Genomic DNA, 9,103 nt, shown 5'->3' with positions numbered 1-9,103 from the left:
CACACCATGGTAAACCTCTCAGGGCTGCAGTAGAGTTTCTGCTGTTGCCACATTTACTGAACTTGCCCTAATATTTAAAATGTGTTTGAGGAAAAAAGCTGGTGCAGGAACATCTGTGTTTCTTACCCCAGTCTGGACTCAGGAAATCTGCCAGTTGCCTAGAATACTCATTTAATTGTAGACATACCTTTATCTCTAGTCTGCCTTATAACTACATGACAGGAAAATGCAAATCCTTCACTATGCTACAATTTAACAGCAGGACTCACTGAAGCCTTACAATATTTATTAGATCTTTTATTTATTGTCAGTTGCCTCCTTTTAAGTATGGCATGGACACACACAGATACCTACATTGTATTTTTACTTATATCAGTAGGTGTGGATCATTTTCCAAAACTAGTAAAAAGGATTTTAAAAGGTGTCTGTCATCTGGAAAGCTTTTTATTATCCAGTGTCAGCCACTGGAAATTATGTACAAACTAAAGCAAATGGAACAAAAGTTAATTATCTAGTACGGCTATTGTTATTATGTAGAGGAGCCAGCCCCTATTGATTAATGAGTCAGTGTTATGTTTGCTCACAGGAATATTAATATCTTGTGCACAAGAGAAGTCATTAAAATGAGCAAGGAAGACCTTGACTTTAAACTTAAAGTGCACATTGCTCTGGTTATGTGAATCATTTTGTCAGGTATAGCATCATAGTTATAAATTATTGAAACACGTAGTTATTGTAAAGATAATTCACATAGCCTGTTTGAAATTAAGCAAGTCAATACTCTTCCCATTATATTCTTCACTATTACAATTAGGAGACTTCAGGTGGACAAAAGAAGATTTAGGAGATAGGATAAGACTCTGGTGTGTGAGCCTTTGCCTCACCTAACCCCTCACAGCATGAGAAAACAGAATAATGCTGTGTCCATACTGAGCTGATGGAAAGTGTGGGATGGGTCAAGAGAGAACTCTCATAAAGTGACTGCAGAGCACTCCAAATGGCCCAACAATAATTAGCAAGTAGGATTAAGGTATATTTCAGAATCCAGGTCCATCACATTCCCTCTTCAAATATTCCCAAAGCTACCAAATTATGCACTGAAGAACCTACATTACTATTTTTTGAAAATGTATGTTATGGCATTATGAATAGAATAACAGCTTACTGGAAATACAACTCTACCTGCTTTTGCATCATGCTAAGACCTCAAGCTTAAAAAATCCAAATGGATTGACAAAGTTGAGGTCCATGATTCATTTACACTAATGCTATGTTACATCACTATGAGAGAGCAGAGGGATGTTTAGGTGGGAGTATATTTTATTGTATCTCATTTACACGCTATTATTAAGAGCAAGCCAAAAGCAGACCTGGTATGAATGAGGATTGGGTGTCATGTAATTTAAAAAGAGAAGACATCAAAAGGGAATATAATTTAATTTTATTAATGTATCAGTAGAACTAGGACAAAAATTAATACTAAAATATTGGAAATATTAAGCAGTATTTTGGGGATGTTTTGTAGGTACGTTGTAGGCAGTTCCTGTTTCTGTAAAATGCAGGCATAAGTTTGAATTTACATACTGTGTTTCCTTAACTTTAATGCATTACTCATGTGCTTCATGGTGAGCATATGTTGGGGTCTTGGCAGAGAGTATTGATCCATCCAGAATTAAAACCCCATCTTTGAAAATATGGATCTCTGCGACCAAACCTGTATTAACTTTCCCGGGAGCCTCCACCAATCCCAGTGAGCACCAAACCTCTCTCTTTCCTCAACATAACTCATTTCCACAGCCAGCTGTTACCTTATTTGGCTTGTGACAGTAGTACTTGTAATCTCCAGAAGTAGCTGATCAATAAGAAACTGTCCAAAGGATAAGAACAGAAACAGCCAGTGGTGTGGAAAACATAATCTACTTGGGAAGATTGAATGAGTGGTGTAATTTAACCCAGAGAAAGTAACTAAGAAGGTGTAACAGACTTCAACAAATATGCAAACATTTATGGGAAGAAAAGAGGAAATTATTGTGCTGTGTGTTCAACTCAATTACTGTGCTGTTCTCGAGGGTGGATAAATCAAAGTGTAATCCATTTAAACTGTAGCAAGGAAGATGTCAATTAAGAATGCTTGGAGGTAGACTGCATGGTGAGGCCGAGGCGATTCATCCTCTGTTTCCTTTTGTGTTCCGCTGTTTTAAAGCTTTTCCTTCATGCTGGTCCTGCAACAGAAGATGAGAATGGGTTGTAGGAGGAATATAGGCTGTCTAGAGAGTTGCAAGGTGGAGGGAATTTGGCCTCTTCATCCACTTCCCTCTCTGTTCCAGCAACCTCTTTAGCAGGGCCTCAGGCAATGTACAACATTGCTCTTGCTGTGCCACAAGTCTGCATGTGGCTGACCCAGAAAGCCTTGCAGGATACAAGAATTCAGCAGGGAGACACACAGGGGAGAGAAGGAATGATTTTTTTAACTGGAACCTCAGCCAAATGTCAACAGAATTTCGGGTAAGGCAGCAAAGCTGCTTCTGGCCAAGAGGATACCTCTCAGTGCAAGAGAATTCCCAGCTGCAAACAGAGGGAAGATGAGAACATCTCAAAGTAAAAGTTACAGAAATCCTCTATAATGGAGCCTAAATCCAGAGTACTGTATTCCTTCTGTTCTGGGTCATGCCAGCATGGAGAGCTAGTGCTGCATCCTGAGTCTTGGCTGTGGGACCAGGTTGTGTGTGAACACAGCACCCACGAGAATTCTGCTACTCCTGGGCCCCAGGACATGCAGGATGGGCTGGAGTTCACTAAAGGAGACAGTAGTCTCAAGAGACAAATTCTGCTCTTAATTAGTTTGGCCCACCTGACTGACCTCAATTTGTCCTAGCATTTCCCTGGCTGTTGATGAAATACTGTCCAAAGAATTGCAAAACAAATGTTTCAGTGTCAGTCACAGTGCCATAAAAAATGACAGCATCTCAGAGGACACCTTTAATGTTCTTGAACTATATTACAGATACAATTTTTGGTAATCTAATAAATAAATATTTTGGGTTGAATTAAATCTGGCTGTAGCTTTTTTAGTCATGGGTGGATTTTTGTTCTCACTCTGCTAACTCGTAAGGAGTAAAAGAAATCAAAACAGATCTAACGATTTCAATTAAACATCTTACATTTTCACATTTAAAAAAAAATCTATCAAATTTGCACTGAAATATTTTAAGATTAATAGATTACCTATGAACCCCAAGGAAATCAAGCTTCTTGTGCCTGCCTGTCATTTACTGGAGTGGTTACTTATCTGTCAATATTTCTTGCTTTTTTTCCAAGTCCCAGGCCTACTTGATCTTGTCCATTTGGCACTGCTGGAGGAATAACAAGTTTCTTCCCATCATGCATCTTTCTGGGATACATCATGACAGAGAAATCTCAAAGCCCAGGTCAATTATAACAGAAGATGTGTAGCACCTCTGCCCCCACGGCGTCTTCTGGGGATCCACTTGGCAAAATGATATAAAACTATTTTCGAAGACTTGCCATGATCTGGCACTACTTAGAACTAAGTGAGTGGCAAAATGTAAGGAAATATGCATATGCAGCTCAGCTCATCTGCCTCTGCTTGCCAAGGAGCCAACTAACACTGCGTGTGAGGAGGGGCCTGAGGCTGGCAGAGTCCTCACGGAAAGGTAATTACTTTTTAATTAGAATTCATTGAATAAGAGATAGATACCTTCCATACGCTCTCCCAGTGATGATTTTAATATTCCTCTGTCAGGTGTTATGAGGCAGTAGCTGACAGTGAGTTACATGATGTAATCCTGTAGCTGGTAGCGACTTGCATAAAGTAACCAACTTAACCATTTGTCTTAGGTAAAATATGGTCCCTGTCCTCACTTTTTTCCATGGAGTCTGTCACTGGCATGTTGATGTAGTGTTTGTTTACTCTCATTCCTGCAGGAGGAAATATCATAGTTCATGTATCAAATTACTGTAACCAACTGGAGCATTTCTATTTAAAATAATGTATCATTATATATTTTCATAATGCCGTTGATGTATTTTCAGGACTTCTAATTTTTACAAGTATATCTGAATATCATTTATCTAAGAGTGCAGTTGTAAAATCTGTGGTAATATCTGATCTCATTATAAAAATCAGCACCTAAGAATGGACTAGAGTAACTAAATCTGAAGCTGACTGGATATTTGTGATATTTTGATAGAAATAAGAAAGAATTTCAGGTTTTTTTCTTTTTGCTGCAGGGCCTCTAAACACAATCTGACATGTGATGTATTTTTGAAGTCAAAGTTAATAATTCTCTTTACATAAAAATAAATACCCCCTATTGAATACTCACTCTAAAATTAGAATTGCATATTTCTAAGTAATATACCTAAGGAAAGTGATTTATCCTAATGCAATAATGGCATAGATTTACAAAGCTTGAGTGATACAATGTTTCTCGTTATGGTTGTAAAATATTTGTTGCACTGTGGGATTTTCTAGATCATTATTTTAAAAAAGGAAAAACCTACTTTGACAGATGAACTGGGGCCATTCTGAGCAAATCACAGATACTTCATATAACAAGGCCTCCAAAGAGGGGAGCACAGACTTATTACTATGGCAACCCAGATCAAAACACTATTTTAGTGGAGAGTTTCCAGTTTTACAATGCAATGATGATTGTTTATAGTACTATTGAAACCAGATTCTGCAAAGGTTCAAGAAATGAGCTGACAAGAGGAAAATCATTATAGATAAACTGGGGATACGTGAATGACATATTGTGGAATCTGCTATTATTTGATCAAGTGATGAAATTGTGGCACAAACATAGATAAATAATGGTAGATGATACAGTCTGATGGACCCTATTTTGTTGGTTGTGGTTTATTATGTATCTGGAAGATTATTATTGGTTTAATTCTGCAAAACACAAAAGCAGATTTAATAATAGAAATTACTGAACTTTGAAAAAAACCTATTAATTCTCCCTAAGAATTTATAACATTTAAATTTAAAAATGCTTTAATTCCCAAATCATTGAGTAACACCTACATAATCACCTACACCTGAAAGTCCATGATGGATTGGAGTAATGCATGCTTAATCCCGTATCAGCTAATCAGTGCTTAGAACCGTTAGTCCTACAGCAGTGAACCTCTTCAAACCTGTCTCATATCTGCAGCAGCAAAACAAGTTGATTTTTTTCCCTCATGGCAGTAGCCTAGGAGCAGCTCTGGGCACCCTCCAGTGGGTTTCTGCCTTGTGTCTGCTGGCTCAGAGAAGTGAGTTGTTGTTAACCTCCTTCCATGCTGTAATGGTACTGGTTTCAATACAAGAGCCACGGGAGTCTGGGGACAGTGATCTGCTTTCTGCTTAGGGTTATTTCTCAACACAAGAGACATGGTGAGCTTACTTGTTCTGGCCTCTTTCCAAGTTCATGCCATTCTTCACCTCAAGATCTTCAGCAAATCATGACCACACTCACCGAACTTCTTGCTAGCCCCACTTCTCAACTTTATTGCATTAATGCTCAAAATCTTGAGTTCACCTGTCCGTGTAACTGGGCAGCATGGGAAAAGTCTCCACTCCCACAGCATGAACAGAGAAAGCTCCTGGTGACTTCTTATGGGGCTATAGAAGCAGCTCCTGTGCAGGCAGACAAGTTCACAGCCTGAGAAATAAAGCTGGAAAGGAGAAAGGTGAATGAAGACTGATCACAGCAAAATTTCTACACCTGTAGCAGTCTGATCATTCTTGAGCATGTCTCTGGCACAGGTGCTTCCCTCTGCAGGATGAAACTTGCTTCCTGCTTTGATGTTTCTCTCTGTGGGACTGTCTGAGGGGACAGGTCTGAGAACAGCAGGGCCCCAGGACCTTCTGAGATGTGTTCTTACCTCTATATCCCCAGAATTGTTTTCCTATGGAATCCTCAAGGTGAAAATGTCTGTGAGCTCAGGGCACTTTTGTTCCCTGAAAGAAAGAAGATATTTACTTACAGAAGCCCTTAATCATTGACTGAAAACACAAAGTGGATGAAATGTTTTCAGAAGGATGATTTACTATGTAGTTTGTGTATTATTGTGGATGGAGAGGCTTTAGCTCTTCATGGAAGTGTGAAGCAAAATTTTGCCTTACATTTGGTATTTCAGATGATGCAGGGAAAGCATTTTCTGGTGTAGTCATACTTGGACCAGAATACAAAACACATCCTTTAGTAAACTGTGAAGCTTAAAGTTGTTCAAATGACACTTACCCAGAAAATAATTTTGAACTTGGGAGCATTAGAGAGGTCATATTTTCACATGCCTGATCTGCTGCTGAACAATCTTTTTTAGCCATTAAAAACACCCAGCCTGTTTTCAACACCAGATACTATGCCTCATCCCTGAATTATATTTTCCTGAGTTTATGATCACCCTTTCAAGGAAAATTAAGCCACTACATTAACTCTGAGACTGGAGCACCCTTCAAAAATTTAATCCAGTAGAGCAGTTGATGGTATTTATTGCTCTACCCTAATGCACTTGTGTTTTCTCTGTTGTGCGAGGACTATTCAGACATCATCATACAAGTATCAGGAGTGTCTCAGCTCCTGAGATGCCACTGGCTCCATCCTTTGAACAATTATAATCTAATATTGTTCCTGGAATACAGACTGAGTCACCACATATTATAAGGAAGCGGTGAGTGCTTTCCACTGACTCCAGTATGTTCATACACTCTAGCCTTTTCCATCTAACCTCACAAACATCTGTCTTCAGCCAAGAAACAGCAACAAGGATGTCAACAGCTGTTCTGTTCAGCCAAGTGCAGTGCTGATGTTAAAGTTTTCCGAGATCACTGATGTCCTACATTATTAATCAAGGGCCTCAGAAATAATTCTGCTGACAGACTACTTATGAAATATGTCTCCTGACTTCAAAGTATGGCCAGCTCCCTGTCATATAGCATGGAGCATAGATGAAGGCTGCAGGGCTGAGATTCAGCTGGTGAGAACTGTGTTAATCACTTGGAGGTCTTAAGAAGCATCCAACAGAAATGGCTGAGGTAACCACAGGTCTCTCATTTTCCCTTGTAGTTTTTGGCACAGTTACTTTTATTCTGTAACATCTCTATTAAGGTAAATCTCCAGAATTCATGTAACAGTAATGGCAAAGAACATTTCTTGCCTTTGTTGATCCTGGCTTCCCAATATTAATTTGTGTTTATCCAGCTTGCCTGGTTGTCCTGCATGGTGGATGCCCTGTGTGGCCACTGGCACAGTGACAACATCTGAAGAACATAATCACTTGTTTCCTCAATATTTCTGATTGTGCTTCCAACACTGCTCTACAGAGGACACCAGAGAGATGGTTTCTATCTTCCTGTGACATTTCATGGTGACCGAGATAACCAAGACAGTAAAGACAGCAATCTTCTCATTTAATAAAGTGGTGTACACTCTTTTTTAACCTTAGGCCCTATTCATTTGGAAACTTACAGTCTCAGGATCTTCAAGCTCTCTATCAGGTCATTGTCTGAAGCCTCTGGTGGGTGGGGGATGGTGAAAATAACCACAGACTGAATTTTTCAAAATCAGTTTAAAAAAACTGAGAATATGAAGTGAGCACATTGTTTTGATATTAAATAGAAACAAACTTCAAGAAAAAAAAAATCTAACACCCTAGAGATGACCATTGCATGAGACTTCTCATAGACTGGGCAAAGCAGGAATAAGAAAATTTTGAGTATGAAAATAAGTCCAGGAGAGAGAAACAGAACAACCTGCTGGCTTAGAAATTTCTCTGTTCTCCTTTTGGTCATTTCTTCAGCCCAGGCTTTCAACAACTTCTATCAGTCAGAATGTCTTTAGCATTTTATCTCCAGTTCACAGAGAAAGTAAGACCTTTGTTAAACAGCAGCTTCCTGATACAAAATGTCTCATTAATTTGAAATGCAAAATGGCTCCTACATTTCAGAGAGCTGCCAAGTGAAGATGTCCCTGTGAGGCACAACAGTGGCTCTGGGGAAGATTGTCTCCAAGGAAGTGCAGCACAGAGCCAGGCTTGGGTGGGTTTCTGCTCTCCATCACTCACATATACGTTAAGAAATAATTGCATAACCTCATCTCTATGCTTAGAAGTCAGCACAGCTTTATTCCTAACCAGATCCCCTGCCACAGGATAAATCCTCTCCGTCAATCTCATCTATCAGCTTTGTGTAAGTGCTCCATCCAGTTCTCTGTACTGTTTTTATCAACAAGCACTGTCAGGTTAAAAAGTGGATGACTTACCTCCCCAAGCGATGTGAAGAATTCAGTGCCACAGAAACATGCTTAATGCTGGATAACCATGCACCTTTCCCAAGTGAATTTTTAATGGCTGGGGCTGCCTTACATAGTCTGCCGAGCAGAAGCAGCTGTGATTAAGCCCCACACTCCGTGATTTTCATCCAAAATTTTCCACTCAGCAGTAACAAAATCTTATGTAGTTTTCACTAAACTCTCTTCCAATTTCCCACTGGCTTTTAGTATGTGCAGATAATTCAGAATAAAGCCCCTTGTCACAGTAATATGTACTCTAGCGTAGCACGGAGGAGCTGTTTCACCATGTAAAAGCCATATTGCCAAGCTGTATTATGCTTTACCTGTCACCATGCCAGGAAACATTTAACAAGGAAGGAAAACAAGGAGAGTGCATGTGTTGCCAGCTATTCAATATAGGCCATTTACTGTTAAACTGTGGAAAGGTGCTGGTGTTTAAATGCACCCAGGATTTCTTCTGATACTGGTAGCAAAAAGCTGAAAGGTTTTGCACTGTTGACCCGCAATTCAGTGCTGCTAATTTGGACCTGGACTGTCTCACTAGGTCTTTAGGGTTCACTGGTCTTTTTCTGAGCCTCAAGGGGTTTTTAGTTTGTTTGTTTGTTTTGAAAAAGTTTATGCTTCAGAAAGAGAGCATTTGGCCAAGTAACCACCTTCTGTTTCTGTGAGAAAGGGTGGCTCAGACTGCTTGAGCCCGCTGCAGGGACAGGGCTCAGTCTCACACAGAAACTAGGACAGGCTCTGAGGTACAAGTGTCTTGCCATTGCAATGCCTTCCTCACCGTGGCAGTCCAAAGCCCCGAG

The sequence above is a fragment of the Vidua macroura genome, chromosome 9 (genome assembly GCF_024509145.1).
Source record: "Vidua macroura isolate BioBank_ID:100142 chromosome 9, ASM2450914v1, whole genome shotgun sequence".
Taxonomy (NCBI): Eukaryota; Metazoa; Chordata; class Aves; order Passeriformes; family Viduidae; genus Vidua; species Vidua macroura.
The sequence above is the reverse complement of the archived record's forward strand: the minus strand, read 5'-3'. Positions refer to the sequence as shown.